Source organism: Leiobunum rupestre, chromosome 6, assembly GCF_980474605.1.
Source record: "Leiobunum rupestre chromosome 6, qqLeiRupe1.1.hap1, whole genome shotgun sequence".
NCBI lineage: Eukaryota > Metazoa > Arthropoda > Arachnida > Opiliones > Sclerosomatidae > Leiobunum > Leiobunum rupestre.
In genome coordinates this window covers 58,397,301-58,416,914 of record NC_143389.1, presented here as the reverse complement: position 1 = coordinate 58,416,914, position 19,614 = coordinate 58,397,301, and the positions used below count along the sequence as shown (strand labels likewise).

General features: G+C 36.0%; 1 protein-coding gene across 2 annotated transcripts in view; it reads left to right on the top strand.

Moving 5' to 3' along the window:
• The first annotated feature begins 5,723 nt into the window (after positions 1-5,723).
• The window catches only part of Dh44 (corticotropin-releasing diuretic hormone 44), a 46,201-nt gene continuing 32,310 nt past the window's right edge, over positions 5,724-19,614 (top strand). For both annotated transcript variants that reach the window (XM_090178443.1, XM_090178442.1), the window contains exon 1: positions 5,724-6,094. The gene's annotated coding sequence lies outside the window, so the exon portion shown is untranslated. The remainder of the gene's footprint in view (positions 6,095-19,614) is intronic.

Sequence of the window (19,614 nt, the reverse complement as noted above, 5' to 3'; positions counted from 1 at the left end):
ACTGTATCGGATTAATCTTTGGTTTACTGTATCGGATTACCCTTTGGTTTACTATGTCGAATTAATCTTTGGTTTACTATATCGGATTAATCTTTGGTTTACTGTATCGGATTAATCTTTGGTTTACTATATCGGATTAATCTTTGGTTTACTGTATCGGATTAATCTTTGGTTTACTATATCGGATTAATCTTTGGTTTACTGTATCGGATTAATCTTTGGTTTACTATATCGGATTAATCTTTGGTTTACTGTATCGGATTAATCTTTGGTTTATTATATCGGTTTAATCTTTGGATTACTGTATCGGATTAATCTTTAGTTTACTATATCGGATTAATCTTTAGTTTACTGTATCGGATTAATCTTTGATTTACTGTATCGGATTACCCTTTGGTTTACTATATAGAATTAATCTTTGGTTTACTGTATCGGATTAATCTTTGGTTTACGGTATCGGATTACCCTTTGGTTTACTATATAGAATTAATCTTTGGTTTTTTGTATCGGATTAATCTTTGGTTTACGATATCGGATTAATCTTTGGTTTACTATATCGGATTAATCTTTGGTTTACTATATCGGATTAATCTTTGGTTTACTGTACATCGGATTAATCTTTGGATTACTATATCGGATTAATCTTTGCTTTACTGTATCGGATTAATCTTTGGATTACTGTATCGGATTAATCTTTAGTTTACTATATCGGATTAATCTTTAGTTTACTGTATCGGATTAATCTTTGATTTACTGTATCGGATTACCCTTTGGTTTACTATATAGAATTAATCTTTGGTTTACTGTATCGGATTAATCTTTGGTTTACTGTATCGGATTACCCTTTGGTTTACTATATAGAATTAATCTTTGGTTTTTTGTATCGGATTAATCTTTGGTTTACGATATCGGATTAATCTTTGGTTTACTATATCGGATTAATCTTTGGTTTACTATATCGGATTAATCTTTGGTTTACTGTACATCGGATTAATCTTTGGATTACTATATCGGATTAATCTTTGCTTTACTGTATCGGATTAATCTTTGGTTTTTTGTATCGGATTAATCTTTGGTTTATTATATAGAATTAATCTTTGGTTTTTTGTATCGGATTAATCTTTGGTTTACGATATCGGTTTAATCTTTGGATTACTGTATCGGATTAATCTTTAGTTTACTAAATCGGATTAATCTTTGGTTTACTGTATCGGATTACCCTTTGGTTTACTATATAGAATTAATCTTTGCTTTACTGTATCGGATTAATCTTTGGTTTATTATATCGGTTTAATCTTTGGATTACTGTATCGGATTAATCTTTGGTTTATTATATCGGTTTAATCTTTGGATTACTGTATCGGATTAATCTTTAGTTTACTGTATCGGATTAATCTTTGGTTTACTGTATCGGATTACCCTTTGGTTTACTATATAGAATTAATCTTTGGTTTACTATATCGGATTACCCTTTGGTTTACTATATAGAATTAATCTTTGGTTTTTTGTATCGGATTAATCTTTGGTTTACGATATCGGATTAATCTTTGGTTTACTATATCGGATTAATCTTTGGTTTACTATATCGGATTAATCTTTGGTTTACTATATCGTATTAATCTTTGGTTTACTGTATCGGATTAATCTTTGGTTTATTATATCGGTTTAATCTTTGGATTACTGTATCGGATTAATCTTTAGTTTACTATATCGGATTAATCTTTGGTTTACTGTATCGGATTACCCTTTGGTTTACTATATAGAATTAATCTTTGGTTTACTGTATCGGATTAATCTTTGGTTTACTGTATCGGATTACCCTTTGGTTTACTATATAGAATTAATCTTTGGTTTTTGGTATCGGATTAATCTTTGGTTTACTATATCGGATTAATCTTTGGTTTACTGTATCGGATTAATCTTTGGTTTACTGTATCAGATTAATCTTTGGTTTACGATATCGGATTAATCTTTGGTTTACTGTACATCGGATTAATCTTTGGTTTACTGTATATCGGATTAATATTTGGTTTACTATATCGGTTTAATCTTTGGATTACTGTATCGGATTAATCTTTAGTTTACTATATCGGAATAATCTTTGGTTTACTGTATCGGATTAATCTTTGGTTTTTTGTATCGGATTAATCTTTGGTTTACTATATCGTATTAATCTTTGGTTTACTATATCGTATTAATCTTTGGTTTACTGTATCGGATTAATCTTTGGTTTACTGTTTTGGATTACCCTTTGGTTTACTGTATCGAATTAATCTTTGGTTTACTGTATCGAATTAATCTTTGGTTTACTTATTGGATTTTTGTTTACTGCATCGGATTCTGTCCCAATAAGCGCGTGCACTTGTATTTATTTCCAGAAATAAAACTCTATTCAATTCTAAGCAATGCTGCAGTGCTTATAATAGTCTTACACTCATTCTCCCTAAGCATAAAGAAATATATTCTTGGTCGTACCATAAAAACTGGAAGAGTTTATCGGTAATAATAAAGAAATTTAACACGGTCACCTGAATTAAAAGCAATAAAAGTCGCTTGGGCATTAGCCTAGCTGATTATCATTACATTACAAATGAACCAGGGCGTCATTATCGCTTCAAACCAGTTTTCATGGAGCGTTTCTCTCAATTTCATTAGTCAAAACTGGTATTCAAAAAGGTACCTCTAAGCTAGGAGCAACAAACACAAGGAGAACGCAGACACGCCAACGCAGTGATGTGTACAAATTTCATTGGACGAGCGTTTTACGGGCGGGGACTAAAGCGTCTAACCAATGAAAACTCTACGCAAGAAAATGCACGACTTTTGACTGGTTGCGGTCCCCTGGTGTGGGGTGCGGTGTTTGTTGCTCCAGCTTTCACAAATGACGTAAAGCATTAAGGGGGAGGAACAAGCTCTTACCAAAGATACTAAATGTTATAGTGGCAGGGGGAGGGACACTGAAATATGTTACGTCACAAATCAAGGCCTAAGGAGGGGCCTTAGGTTTTAGCGTAGATGATGATTATTGTTATCATCATTTTATCCCGGAACCTCCACGCTACGATTGAAAAATGTACCTTCAAAAATGACGTTTCGCAATTTTGACAGCTTTAACGTCAGGCGCGGTAATATTAACGAGTTCGATTTTGAAACGTGATGCGGTGTATGCTTCCGCGCCCATTCTAAACTGAATATGTCACATTTACGGCCTTCTCTCGTAAGATATATCTTCTATACTGCTAAAATATTCCATAATTGAGTCAGGTATTCGAAATGAGTGGGGTGGTGGAGCTCTAGTGGTAAGCGCTTTCACCTCGCAGCAATACATTCGACGTAGTTGAAGCCCCACCCGTGTATACATATACTTCCTGGTGGGGTGGCGGAGTGGTTAGCACTTTCGCCTCGCAGTAAGACGAGCCGGGTTCAATCCCCGCTTGTGGCACTGGTAAAAACTCAGAACTACTCCTTCCACGTAGAGTATTCAAGTTCTCTCCCCTCTGGTTAAAGGGGTTTTCCCCGAGTTCTTCAGTTTCCATAAAAACGTAACTGGTGGTAACAGTATGTGTAAGGAGATGTTGTTACATTGTACAATGCCGTTTTATGGCACAGGCGAGCGAGGCAACTGCCTTAGGGCCCACAGCAAAAGGGGGCTCACACCACAAACTTTTAAGAAAAAATGGTTTTCAAAACTACTAGATCCAGGATTGAGTGTGCATTTTACCATTTCTACGAGTAAAGTCTGCATAAAAACCACGTTAAAAACAAGGCATTCTTACAATGTTTTGTTTTTTGTCACTTGTACTATACAATTGGATATTTGAGTGGTTGCAACTCCGATAGGGAGGGCCCACAGTGGCCCACACCACAAGTCTGCCATGGGGCCCAAATTTGGTTAAAACGGCCCTGTGTTGTATTATTTAAGTAAGTGTAAGGAGCTGTTTAATCGCGTGGCATGAAGGGCTTTCCACCTCCCTCCTACGCAGGATAACCAAGCCATCTAAATTAGCGGTATTAAAAGTCTCTATGACTTGAAGGTGGTGCCTTGGGTATTGGCTTAACTGAACTAACAAGCTAAGCTACTACCCAAGGAACCACACACCTAGCGACTTGTTAAGCCTTGTAATGGTGGCCAGGTTATAGGTTATGTCTCAGTAAAAATTTAACACTGCATGGGAAGCATTGAGTTAAAAATAATAATAATAACTTCATTATGATACCAAAGGGATAAACAAGGAACTTTTAGCGCGTGAACAGTCCAGTTTGGGTAAATTGACCTCATCACGGTGTTTACTTAAAATGGTTTTATACAGAGCCTAAATACTGTTTTCTTGAGTAAGATAGATATGTAAATTATAGTTAAAAACGAATATTACAATTGATCCTCGAATTGATCCGAGTTGCAGTAAGACATTTTGAAACTCTCAAGATGGCAATATTCGCAGTAACTACCGAAAAGATATTTTTAGCATGGCCTCGCTGTGATCTCGAGACTCAGTGAACAAGATAAGGTACTTCGCGGGATTAAATTTTCAAGACGGATTCCGAATAAAGTGAAAAATCCCATCTTTTGAGGCAACAGGTTCTATTTTCCCAAACGAGAAATAAAGTTGAATATATTATACGCTAGGGTCACCACTCATAAATCTAATAAGGTCATAAAGAATTTAATAAAACGAAATTCGGTTTTGCCTTTATAGAAATGTAATTGGACTACTACTATTCAAGTAGTTGGGCCTGAAATTTTGTATCGGTAAGTCACACCCATCAAATGAGACCTGATGTTTTTGGTTAAAGCCCAACGCCATCTTGGAAAATGGCGGATTAAATTATATCCCTTTTACGATCACTATTTTAGCCCATTGTTGGAATAAGCCCATTAAAATTGTTTGTGTTGATTGGTGACACTCTCCAAACCAGAACCCTTGGATTTATAAAAATCAGACGCCATATTGGAAAATGGCGGATAAAAATATTTTATTTAAGCGACAACGGTCTTTATTTTGAACCGATTTGGCTGCCGTTTTCTGTGTTGGTCAACTTGGTTGTTAAATGTTCACACTCGCCAGATAAGTGAGACCCGTTTTTTCGGGTGAAACCCGACGCCATTTTAGAAAATGGTGGAAAAAATATATCCCTTTAGCAAGAACTGCCAACGTTTTTGGTCGATTTGGCGAAATTTTATCGGTTTGTTGGGAAATCCGACGCCATTTCAATAAATGTCAAATGCAATGTACAAATAACTTTTTAAATTATAATCCAGTCGGTTTAAATTTTACAGCAGTCTCGCTGGGCCCAATAAATCCCAATGATTTATGAGTTATTTCATATTATAGAGAATATTCCATATTACGAAATTATGAGTTAAACCAGTTATGAATGGTTCCTATTGATATGAAAATAACACAACCCCAATTGGTATTCAAACCCGATTCGAAATTGAGAAAGACAATACACAAATAGAAACTCTACAGACGGTAATATAATCCTAAGAAACCGCACATTCGTATTCAGTCCTCATTCAAAATTTGGAACAGTGTAGAAAGTGCTCCTCAATACACTTGGAAAAGCCAACATCGAAGGATATATCCGTCGGTCATGCGCGTAATTTTCATTGGCTATGAACACGCGGGAACACGCCGCTCCCCCCTGTTCCTCTTCACCCCCCCCCCTTCTGGGCCTTTCGCGGATAAACGGCTCCAGATTTGCCTCTTTTGCGAAACTGCTCGTTCGACTCTCCTACGCGCTGTTGCTCGCCACAACGTTTAAAAGTCCGATGAGAGGCAATCCTTCGAAGCATTTCGACTGTGAAAGGCGCTCTTAATATACTCCAAATCGGACGAGAACCACGGCTCAACACTAAGTTTTATTATTCACGTTAAAGAAGGGGAATCTGTTCAGTTCAGCAGTTCAGTTGTTACACGCCGATCTTTGTCCCTCCAGCGCGAGTAAGTCGGTTGCGTCCAGTCGCGTTTGTACCCTTTACGGTTCTTTTCGTTAACTATTTTACCTAGATTTCGGTTTTAGAAAGAGAGGAAAACTTTTGCGAGCTTGTCTCGGTGTGTGTTTAAACACCGCATCGCTAAAGTGTGATAAGGTAAGCTATTTTTGGGCTATCTTTAGAACCACTAGTGACGATAAACAACGCTGATTTATTAGGTTTTTTTTTACCAAAATGAAATAATTTGTGTTCACGTGTTTCGCGTCAAAGTCTGTGGAAATTTTGGAACTACGAAATTTTGATTAGTTAATAGAGAAATTACGCCCTGGATATTTGTTTTAAAACAAAGTTTTTCCACTAATGAATAACAAAACATATATTATAAATTACGGATTAAAATTAACAGATATATTGGAAATTGTTAAGGCGTAAATTACTTATTTATTTCATTTTTAAAGGGTTAAAATATCGATATATACGAGTTTTATAAGATTGAAGGAGTCATATAGAAATTATCGGAAAATATCTCAAAATTATAGTACTTGAGAATTTATAAAATATCTCAAAATTATAGGAGTATTTATAAAATATCTCAAAATTATAGGAGTATTTATAAAATATCTCAAAATTATAGGAGTATTTATAAAATATCTCAAAATTATAGGAGTGTTTATAAAATATCTCAAAATTATAGGATAATTTATAAAATATCTCAAAATTATAGGATAATTTATAAAATATCTCAAAATTATAGCATTATTTTTTAAATATCTAAAAATTAAAGGAGTATTTTTAAAATATCTCAAAATTATGGGAGTATTTTTAAAATATCTCAAAATTATAGGAGTATTTTTTAAATATCTAAAAATTATAGGAGTATTTTTTAAATATATTATCAATAGTTGATTTTATAAAATAAAAAGTGGTCTTGCCCAACTTGTTAAAATGTTGCTCTTACGTCACAAGACACAGCTTTATTAGTATATTTTGCGCACGAGCGATTTGCACGCGCGCTAAAAAAAACCTATATTCCTCGCGACTGTAGCACGCGCTAGTACGCTTGTGAAAGTAAGAGACTGTGACGTAAGAGCTACATTTTAACAAGAAGGCCACTTTAGTTTATAAAAAGAACTATTACCGATTTATAGTACTTTTTTACCGTTGAAATAGAGAAAAAACGGGTTTGAAATAGAGGATAGCGCCGCCGATCAAACGCCGCCGCCGCCGATTATTTAGATAACGCCGAAACGCCGCCGCCGATAAATTTAATTTCGGCGGCGCCGCCGCCGCCGCCGCCGCCGAAACATTTTCATTTCGCCACCGAATTAATTTCCATTATTAAAGTATAATAATTACGTTTTGAGATCTAAACTACATAGATTTTTCTTTTGGTAGTGCTACGATTCCTAGGCTGTTGGGTGCACCGTACTAGCGTTATAAAATTAAAAATAATTAATAATTTCCAAAAGATCTGGCAGCACTGCACCAAGATTTTCTGCAGCAGATAGCTGGGATAGGAGAGAGAGAAACGAAAACGGCTTTGGAGTTGCCTCGTATTTTGTAATAAGTACAGAAACGTATCAGCTGCATTGGCGGCATTCAGATATAACTATTCTATTACATTTTAAAAATTCCTTTGATACAAAGATAAAATAATTTGTGATAATAGACTTAAATGCGCGGGGAAAAACCGGATTTGGGGGGATGAAATTTATGCGGTAGAGGGCTGGCTCGTTGGTTGTCTGTTCGATAATGGCGGCGCCCAGCAAAAGTTTCTAAAAAGAGTGTATAGATAATAATACTAGTGAAATGGTAGTAAATTAGTACAGTATTGTTATTACTAGCGTAAATGTTTTAGTTTAATAGTATCATATGTGACATAGTTACTCATAAGTGTGCCTCTGTTTAACATATCTGTATTAAAAATTTAAATGAGACCTTGTTTCACAGCCACCAAAGACTATTATATAGTCTTTGACAGCCACCAAAGAAAATACAGCACTAACGTCGCGTAAAACTGGTTTTAACTTCCTTTCCCCCCTACGCGAGAACTAGTTTCGATGACGATAAAACCGTCATCGACTGGGAAGTGACGTCAATAACGTCATGTCCTTGCAACAAGGTATCATTATGAAAAAATTCTTTCAGGCACACTTATGATTAAATAAGTTACATCTGATAGTATGTAACCAAAGTTACCTCTTCTTTGTTTTGGAAACAAGTGGTTCCTATTTTAATAAAATACATTCTATTAAACATGTATTTTTTTAAATGTGTTTAACAATTTAAGTTCTAGCGGTCTATTAAAAGGCTGGCGCTAATTCTGAGGGGGGGGGGGCAGTTTTTCCCCTTAGGCGCCGCCGCCGCCGATTTATTTCAACGCCGCCGATTATTTTCTGAAAATCGGCGCGCCACGCCGCCGCCGAACTAATTATCGTTCCCGCCGCCGCCGTTGAAAATTGGTTCGGCGCTATGCTCTAGTTTGAAAGAATATTTGTGAAAGGAATCATACAGAGATATTTATTTGAACTTAAATTGCCGATTTAAAGAAATATTAAATGCTCCAACTGATTAAGAACTTTATAACTTTCATTTTATCTTGATATTTGTTTACGCGAACAGAACTATGTGAAATTGCATTGCTTTTGGATGGTTTACTTATTTTTAAACCAAGTTTTAGACTGAAATAGTTTTCAAAATCTGAGAGAGCATGCGAAGGTACGTGTTTATAACATTAGCAATATAGAAATATATATGTATCTCATAAGCGCTATTCTAAGCTTTTGATAAATAATTTTTTTGGGGAAACTTTAGCCTAGATATAATTCTTTAAAATAATGAGCGCTCATTAAAGCTGAAAGGAATAATAGAGGTTAGGTATGCCATAGAAAACGCGTACGCGGAACTGGGAGAAGTGTAGACATTGTGTACAATCTACAAGTGCGCCCTGAACGTTGTCTATAGATCAGGCTTAACCTCTCTATTACCATCCAAAACGATTTCTCAAGGGCAGTCATTTTCATTAGTAATTTAAGTGGATCCTAAGAAAAATCTCATTTCTAAAGGGAGGTAATAAAAATTCGTCTAAATCAAGTTCAGAAATAAATATGATCCTATTTTCTTAACTGTATAATAACTGGCAACACCGTATCATGGTAGTTTGTTAGTAGGTTAATTTTGTTTCCTCGCCTCTGTAATCATAGTAACCTGAAAACGTCATGATATAAACTAAAATTTTTAATTTTGTACTTATTTTTTATTTTTTTAATGTGAATTCTTTTAAATAAATCAAAGTGTAACAATTAAATTTCCAAATCTGTGGCACAGAGTAAATATTCTACTTAAAATATCGATTGATTTTTCAATATATTCCCGTCATGTTGGTTACCTTAGCTATATACAACCTAATCGCTCAACAACTGGAAATAAGTAGTCGGATGTCGGTCTGACAAAGTAGGATTGCGCTAGAATGTGGCCAAAAACCAAAGCTTCAATCGTTTCTACAGTCACCTACTTTCAGAAAAGTGAGCAGAAACTTCGGTGATGGTGGCGCCCACATTTTGACGGGAAACAAAGTCTATAGGATGTTAGCGAGGAAATTAGCTTCGGCGTGGAATAAAAAAAGCAAATGCAATTTCCAATCCCGCGCTTTATTGCGTCGACGTTTCGCCGGACAAATAAAGATATTCTTCCCTCTTTGATTGTTTTGTTTGGCTTTTGTATCACTCTGTTCGCCCCGATCTGGTTTTGTTATACTTCCGAATTAAAATTGACGACGTATACCGCATTTCAGATTATCGTTTTCTAAAGAAATTAAATTACTAACAATAAAAAGCTAAGGGCAGAAGTATATAATATATATGTTAGAGAAAAGTATCCTTCTATGAAAATGAAGTATATTCAATGTTGGGAGGCCATGGCCTACTTTGAAATTTCAAAAGGCCTCCCTAATATTACCAAGGGGGCCTCAACATTAGCCAAAACCTAGGGGAGGCGGAATATTTTCCAATTCCTTTAAATTTGACTGAAATTTATTACAGGGAGAGTGAAAATTGTACTTCGTGGGGATATTTACTTACACATCGCATTTTATATTTGTTAAAATTTTAGAAGGTCCAAGGATATAACATTAACTTCTGGTAGACCCGAGAAGATGAATAAATAAATACAAATGTACAGATATTTCAAAAAACGGCATATATTTGTGTAAAAACATTTTATTCCTACACGAGTTTCTACTCTCGCTAAAAGTGTCTAAAGAAAATTTTGATTTACAAATTTCCTTCGACAATTTACCCCTTATCGATTGCTTTAAGGAAAAAAATCAAAGTTAAAGAATTTTCTATAAATACACTGAAGAAACACAACGCGCGTCAAGTTGCGATTGTCCAATTTTCCTTTTCTCGAATGTAGAAGGAAAAACCTTCATTCCGGGATATTATTATTTGATCTTCAAGATCTCGACCAAAGAGATTTTTGATAGGTTTCTTCTCCGAAAATTGAAATTTATAAACTTATTCGATCGTTTTATATGGTAAACTTAACAAACACTAAATAATCTTAAATATATCAACCTCCTAGATACAAGAAATGTTTAGTTAGGAGTGGCACACGATGATTCTGTAATCTATATAAATTGTTAATCTTGGAATGTGTGAATCAAATAAATAAAAAAATATATAAACTGGTTTATTTTTGTTCAATTTAATTTTCGCATTTAAAGAAAATTAGATTGTCGTGTCAGTTATTTCAGATAGAAATCTCAGAAAATTATGTATAACTAACGAACTAAATTATTAAAAAGTGTCTATAATATTTGAATTAGGAAGAAATATTCAGCGCTTCGAGCCATAATTTGGCTCCTCATTGGATTTTACAAAAATTAACTTCAATTTTTAATTGCAACGTGACATTTTGTCGAAATCCGGTACGTCCATAATTCGATTTGAGCCGTTGGGAGTAAGATCATTATCCGAAAAATTTATCCCAAAAACCGTTCTTCCAAAGGATATTACAAGGCTCATTATTACTACAAATTCCACTTCATCCAAAATAATTCCTTCCAATAAAATAATCGAGGGGTCGGACATTTACCAAAATCCCGTACACTTAGTCTAAAATCGCAAAATCTTTTAACTCTCTCTATGGTAAATTAACATTGAAATCCCAAAATCACTTCAAAAAGTAATGATAAAATCGCCAAAATCTCTACGAAATCCCGAAATCCCGTACAAAATAATGGCAAGTGTCCGACCCCTCGAAAATAATACATCTAAATTCTATTTCAGTTTCTACTGACAAAGCGGCATTTTTTTAAAATACCTAAATATAATTAACAAGCACTTGGATAAAAATTAGGTTAGTTACATATCGTCCAATAATGTCTGAAACAGCCTTAAAAACTAAATTTAATTTAACTTGAAAAAATATGGTTTTTAGGTTAAGTGGAGAATTCGATTTTATATCAGTAAATAGCCTTACGTAATGGAATTTTTTCGTTGTAAGTGTAAATTTGGAGTGAAATAACTAATTTATCTCGTAAGAAATTAATTATAGACCTGTGATATACCTAAGCATCGTTAGAAGTAAAATATACTTGATAGTTTTTGAGCACTTAACGCAATGTTTAATTTTTTGTAGTTTAGATGGTTACTTCTCTCATGATATATATTTATATATATTATATACTTCTGATATTCCGTACAAACCCTTTCGGCTTTAGCAGTTGACGCGTCATTTCAGGTGTATCCTTCGCGTAGGTGATTATCAAGGTAAAACGACAAAGACAAATTACGGGAACGATAAATTGCCTAATATCTCGGGAACCTTACGCGTTGAAATATTTCACGAAATAGTTCAGTTATTTTTTTTTTAAATTCCGGGCATAACTCAAATTTGGAAACAGCTTCGACCCTGCGAAGATAAATTACTCCTTTTAATGTTCGAGATTTATACTATATTATAAGCCGTCTTTTAATAGTTATCAGTAACCAGTAGTTACGTTTTCGCGGTAAACTCCGAAGCGAGCCGTAACTCGGAAGAGGAATTTGCATGAAATAATTACGCGAAATCGCGATTTTCCACACCTCGCTAATTAAATAAAAACCACGACGAAAATGATTAATTATAAATTCATATCATGTAAATAATGAGATCTCAAAGGAAAGTGGAGCGGACGGGTCACGCTTGAAAAGTACGAGAGCCCCAAAAATCAGCGTCGCGCGCGGGGTCAAAAGTCTCAGGAACCGCCGATATCACGTCCAGGGAGCTGTTTCCGCGAACGACTAATTACGGCAGAAAGTGGCCAACAGCTAGTCTAGCGGGGAAGCCGGCCACGGAGCAGAAACTGGGCCCTCTTTAGTATGCGAGCAAAAAAGCGCTTCTCGCGGAAAGCCGAAGAGAGTGCCGACGTTTCTGGCTTTTCAATTAGAATAAAAATCAAGAGAGTTATACGCGATGGATTGCTCCGGAAAAATAACGCGAAATTGCCTCGTTTCCGGTAATAAGAGTTACGTGCGCTCATGTCAACAGCTCTAGCTCCTTCTACGACTCAATACGTTAGATTTAAAACGTAATGGAAAGGCGGAAAATTTGGAGATAATTTAGTCGTATAAACCGAACCCACCCTGTCATGGCGACGAGCGCGTGATCGCCATCCTTACATTCGTTACTGAACTGTTAATTAGCGAACTGGCCACTCGTAAGAAACACAATGAGAGGGTAACGCGTTTGACGAGAGAAAAGAGCCTTTCAAGGGGGTGACGCTATTAGAGATCGATTTTTAAATATACAAAGCCTTACCAGATGGCGCCAGCCGTCTGAAAAGTGGTAAATCTAATTCAAGTAAAAATCTCGAAAAACGTGACTAATTTTCTTCATCCCGAGTTGAACTTTTCTTTAGAGTTTATTTTACGTGAAACATATTTCTAGAAAATGGTGTTAAATGTGGCATTTTGTAAAATAAAAGTTATTCCCTTTTCCTGTTTGAATTCAGCGATTTCATAATTATGTTTTTGCGCGTAACAATATTTTTACTTTGTGAGCTATAGCAGGCTTATTTACCTGCTTTTATGCCCTAACATGGCGGCGTATTTTCACGCGCTAAATGAATTTTAACGCCATCTAGTATAAATAAAAGCGTTAAAATCGACCCTCTCAGGGCTTCGCTGTAAGCATTTTCCAACTAAGGCAACCAGTTTGACAATTTGTTTGTTTCTCGGTAAATAATTTACTCTTACCTGGTAGAAAGTTTATATGGATGTTTCACTGCGGTGTTAAATTTTATGAAAACCTAATACGAGTTCTTTGCCTATTTTGGCGTAGTGGGTATGACGTGAGTTCTACTTCTCTCCACATTATTTCGACTAATAAACCATTATGGTACATTATTAGATACTTATGGTACCTACATACACCCATTCTCACAGAACCAACATTTTGGTCACTAGACTAGAGTAGCTCTGGCGTTGGCCAAAAAAACGCGTCTTTTAGCCGAGTTTTGAATAACGGTCGCTTTTTATGACCAAGGCTTAACTCCAAATATTTAAACCTCTAAAAATTTCGTACGCATCCTTTTAGTTGAACGAAAATAAATGCAAATTTTAATCACTTTAACATTTATGAGTGTAGCTTGATTTATTTTGGAGAGGTAGCCGGATTTTCTTCACTGGTGGACGACTGAAATGTCGGGAGCTTTTCATGGTGTTTGACAACGAAAATTGGAACGCGTTTTCCACTGGGTGATCTCGAGTGCTCACGGAGCGATCGTGATGAGTTTTCACGCTCTACTGGCAATCTCAAGCAACTCGTGATGAGATTGGCGTATTCCACTGGCGACTCGCTCCAGCAAGGAGCGCCTGAAAGTTGATCCGATCAACAGATCTGGAGCGGGTTTTATCGTTGCTCCGTGGCCATCTTGGGCAGCTTTCGGATGTTCTCGAAATGTTCACTCGTCTTTAACTGGAAACTCCCTTGGTCTCTACCATAAGTAACATAATAACAAAAGTACGACAATTCCTATTGTATTAATGCTAATTGTTTTACCGAACCTTTATTCGATTGACAATGACATTCTAGTCCATCTGCGAATTGAACTTGCAACCGAACTGAGTAGTATATTAATAGTATCATCATTGGTAGTAGTATTTTCGCTTGAGTATATTTTAGATACTAGAGAGCTCCGTGCTGAACTAAACTTTGATTGGGCAATAGCTCTGAAAATCAGTTCGGTTTTAAGCTCTAGTGAGAAAGTGCCTTTAGCTTTTAAAAGATTCCGCTACGGAAGGCGTTCGCGCCAATGCACGTCGCCATGTTATGCGAAAATTAGAATTTAACACCTCAAGGGCAGCCCCGGTGCTACGGTGTGCGGTCCCCTAGGCAGCAAGAAATGAGGTAAGAGCCCAAAATGTTTGACACTGAAAGCAAGGCCCTAGGCGGTGGCCTCGCCCTAACGCCGGTCCTGATAAAGGGGTGCTTACGATTTAAGTTTCTAATCTATCAGCTAATATACATTCAGGGTGCCCTATATGTAAGCAGTCCATTGCAATTTATAGTGAAATTCTTCACCAATTATTGCATGGTGGTCGATATTCAGCACACATCTTTTACGCTCGGGCTTCCGTTGAATTCCAACGTTCAGATATTTATATCAAAAGTCCAAATTTCAGCCAGAGATTCCAACAGTAGACCGGTTTCGCCCTTTTTCGCTCATCTGTACTTTTCTACTTTTGATATAAATATCAACGGCAGCACGAGCGTAAAAGCTGTCTGCTGAATATCGACCACCATGAAATAATTGGTGAAGAATTTCACTATAAATTGCAAACGGACTGCTTACATATAGGGCACCCTGAATGTATATTAGTTTGACTGATATCAGCATATTTCCGAGTAAAGCCAGAGTTCCTACATAGTACTGATAAGCCCCAATAGGGCGAAACCGGTCTACTGTTGGATTCTTTGGCTGAAATTTCGACTTTTGATAATCTATCAGCATTGATGTTAAAGGGAACATAACCTCCGCAACAAACCACTAAGCAGTGACGAAAATGTTAAAAGCCGTAGGATGGAGTGGCCGAAGTACTACAGGTTATATTCCCTTTAAGAAATTTAAAATAAAGCGTAAGTTGTAGCTTTGATGGTGAGGCTCTATATTGGGAAAATTACCCAAAAATAATGTATTCAGGTGAACAGATAATATGTGGGTTTCGCCTCGTGATTTTAGGGAGAAAACTTTCCCCATTTCTTCCGGTAAGGGAGGAAGACACCCCGGTATAATTCCGGAGAATATCTGACAGTAATCAGGAAAACAGAGAATATAATTGTAACTTCGTATATTGTCCGTTAACATTCTTAAGAAAATGTATTAAAAGCGCTTCGAGCGTCCCATACTCCGCACGCTTTGTAATGGTAATGCCGCTCACCCCATGAGAGACCGTGAAAATCGTTCGACCTATTGGTGCGGTGGCGTTCTTGATATTATAGAGGGTCGCTTCACTTTTGGGAGCTCCCGGCCAGAAATCCAAAGATCTTACTAATATATACCAAGAATGTATTTACACAAAGAGAGACGATCCTCGGGTACCACGGTCCTGTTTTCCATGGGAAGAAAAGGAACACGCTGGAGGACCCTTATACGCTTTAGGAAACCAATGAGATTCCGTATTCGATTGGCACTTGAGGGGAGGATCGCGTGAGGTGGAAAGGCGGGAGACACGCTGCAAATCGCCTCGACATACTCTCCCGAAGTGTAAATAAATACATCCTTGGTGCTCTACTAAAACCATAAATCCCAGTTACCTATATAAAACCTTCGGATCCATTTGTAGAGGCACCTTCAAGCCATATATTCAAATAATATGGAAAATGCACTCACTCTTCCAACTCCGAAAATGTATCAAGATTGACTGTATATTTTAAAACCATGGTTTTTTGGCGCTACATTCAATGGCGATTTTATTTTATGTCGGAGTAAGTAGCCGCTTTCAATATTTGGAACACTACGTAATGTTTATTTATCATCGTGGTCAATATCAAAATGTATTTATCATCATTCAAGTACCCACTAAAAGTCGATTTAACATTTATATGAAATTAAATTAATAGCAAATAGTGGAAATTTGCCTAAATATAATCTCTAGGGTCACAAAATAAATAAACTAATTACATTATTGATGATAAAATAACAATTTCGATAAAACGAGATCGATATTGGGAGTGCACTAGTGATAAATAGCATCAAAAGTATATAATATGTGTTTTAGAGAGAAGTATATATCCCATCCTTTACGGCAGGCTCTCGCAGCTTTTTCAAAATACATTTTGTAAGATACAATGATGCGGAAGAAATACGTTATGAAGTTTTAAAAATAGTACATCGGTTTTGTATGGCTTATAAGTAAGTAAAATTTTAATCAAACCACTGAAATAACGATATCTCATAGATTGTGTGAAAGATACATTTACAATTTACATATTCTACCTTGGCTATATACAAACAATTGACCTAATACGTTTCGCTTTAGAAAATACCATTGAAAAGGACTGAATATTAGAAGAATTTTAAAACTAAAACATAGTCACTATTGTAAGTTCTATATATAGCCCTTCTGAAGAGGTGGCTTAGCTTGGAATTTATACAAGGGTCTATTTGACAGAAGCTGAGTAAACTGCCCTGAGGCGCGTCAAAATTCTAAGAATTCTTCCCTTGATAGTGAGAATTCTCACTTCTCAAATTTTTGACGGTCATTCTCACAGGAGGTGACGTAATCTCTTCTCACGAGATCTTTTGAGAAGATTGAGAATGCTTCCGAGCATTCTCACTTGGTTAAAAAGTGGAATAAATTATAAATAAAAATGGCAGCTAATATTCTATAGTCAGTTCACTTGATGTTGCAAAAAAAAGCAGTATGATATTTTTGTGGACGCAAATAAATTTCAGAGAAAACCGAATGTTAAGTTAATTTCCGATGAAATATTTCCTTTTAAATTATAAATCAAATGTTTTCTTCCTTCATATATTGTCGTGAAATCTTGTAAAAATAATATTTATTGTCAAAGGCTTAGATTACAACGTTCGTGGCATTCTCGTAAGCCGCCATCTTCAGAAGAATCTTTTTAAATTTGACGCTTTTTAGCGAGTTATCACGGGGAGAAAAGTTCTCACGAAGAACTCTTCTAAAGAGAAGAATTCCTTCTTAGAATTTTGACGCCCCCAGGTGTATACGGCATATCCTCAGAGTGGATTAAGTTTTTAATTTGGTAGGGTTAAACTCGATTAGTTGTGTGAGCTCCCGAAAACCTAATCAGTCTCTCGTCTCCCCATCAAAATGGAAAAATTTGGCAAATAATGTATACAGGTGTACTGAGAATACGCTACCAACACCCTGTTACGTCTCGTGATTCCCGGGATAAAAACCACGCCCATCCGCCTTTTGTACGGTAGTCTTTCCCCTTTCATCCGGGTTCTCACACTCTCTCTCCATTTAGGCGGAGACTATCAATCATTCTGCAACCACGAAAACAGATAATATAGTGGAGCCTAAATATTCTCCGTTTACCCGAATACATTTTTAATTTAGGGTATAGCCTGTAAAAAAAGCGAGAAGTGTATACAGGGTGTTTCAAAGGGTTGAGAAGTATACCTGTTTTTTTCCCATTTTCCTACGATTAGTTAAAAGAGCGCCAGAGAGGTTCAAAGTGTAGCCTACTAGCCCCTGGAAGAAGGCTGCAACAAGCGCGACACCAAGCAGCGGGGAAACGCGAACATTAAGGTTTGGTTTCGTGTGATAGGTAAAAAAGGACTTGGTAAACAAATCGAGGTAACCAGCGTAAAAAAGTAAACTTAAACAGTTTTTAAAAAGGGAAATGGGGGAAAAACAGGCATACTTCTCAACTCACCCCCTACAACTCCTTAAAATTTTGGCATAACTTTTTGAAACACCCTGTATTTGAGCCGCGTTAAACATTGCGTGTAAGTGGGCGAACGTGGCGCGCGCGTGGATAATAAACGAGAGATTGAATGACGGAGATTAGGCGCCGCGACGAAATGCTTTTAAAGGAAGCGACACAATTTACATCGGCCGATCAGAGCGGGAAGGCCTTTTAATAGCTGTCCTCTTTACGATGTCCTCTTTCAAAACTTCATTAGCTCCTGTCGTGATACATTGCTGACAACCACGTCTATAAATATAATCAGAAGGATATTATATATATCTTGTAGGGAAGTATCCACCTACTTATACCGCTAATGCACTTTGCTTCGAAATATTTCATTATACGTTTCGGGGGGGGGGGGACTTTTCGAGGGACATTGGACAAAATGCGATACCAAACTTGAGAAAAAAATCCAAAAAATTAAGACTTTTCTTTTCATAGAGTTTATATGAAAACCCAGGATTGAAAAAAAAAATCCAAAATCTTACATTTTCTACTCCCATAGATTTGATATAGATAACCCTTGAATGAAAATCCATGATTTTTTTTTGTAAGAATCCCTGATTTCCTTGCCTTTTATATGGGAAATCTTTTAATAAAAATACATGATTTTTTTAAAAAATCTTAATTCTAGAACCAGGATTTAAAAAGAAATAAAAAAATCTTACATTTTCCTTCCAATAGACTTTATATTGATACTCCTTAAATCAAAATCGATAATTTAAAGACAAATCCCAAGAATCCCCTCCCATAGACTTAATATTGAAAATCTTCAAATTAAAATCCAGGATTTAAAAATGAAATCCAAAATTCTAAGCGTATTATGTTACTTATTGGTGAATCCAATTATTTTTGGATTAAATAATTGAAATAAAATTGGAATAAATTTGAATTTGATACGTTGTAATTGCATTAAATTTCACACATTTTGGATAATAACTTTCGATCAAAGTCGAACTTGGATCTGCCCAATTTTGAATATTAATTTAGAAACAAATTGGATCCACCATTTTGGCATGGGGTAGTTATCGTCACTGGAATTGGAGAAGAGTTCGATTTAGGGACCAAATTATAAATTTTTAGTTTCAGAACAAGCGAAAAGTTAAAATTGGTCTCCTAATATTTAAGACCCACCGTTCTGACTGGAAACAAAAGTTAGATCATTTTCTATAAAAATGAGCTAAAGTTTCTGGGTAAAATAAATTGCCAATCTCCGATGGATTTTCCCCCCATTTCTATTCTCCAGTACTTGCTCGACGAATAGCTTTTACATTTCTGTTTCACTCGGGGAGATTGTGAGTGTCTTTTCTCCGATTTCCACCCAAACAAGCCAGTCGGTTTGTCCACTTAGTCCAATGACCTATCGTACTAGTAGTATACCTTTTTAGTCATTCCGCTGTTGGACATGTACTGAAAAAAAGACTTTCTAAATGTTTAGGGGCAATTTAAATAAGCTCAAAAGCCATAGAACAAAACCAGACAATTTTGTAGTATTGGAAATAATACAGGTTATAATAATTTACTATCATCAAATAGGAAGAAAAAAAATATTGGCGGGGAATTCACGCCCATTGAAAAATGACGTGATTTTAGCTTATGGCCTAGACAAATATTCGTAATTACGTGATTTTAGCTTATGGTCTAGACATATACTCGTAATTACGTGATTGTAGCTTATGGCCTAGACAAATACTCGTAATTACGTGATTTTAGCGTATGGTCTCGTAAGATATATGCTTTTG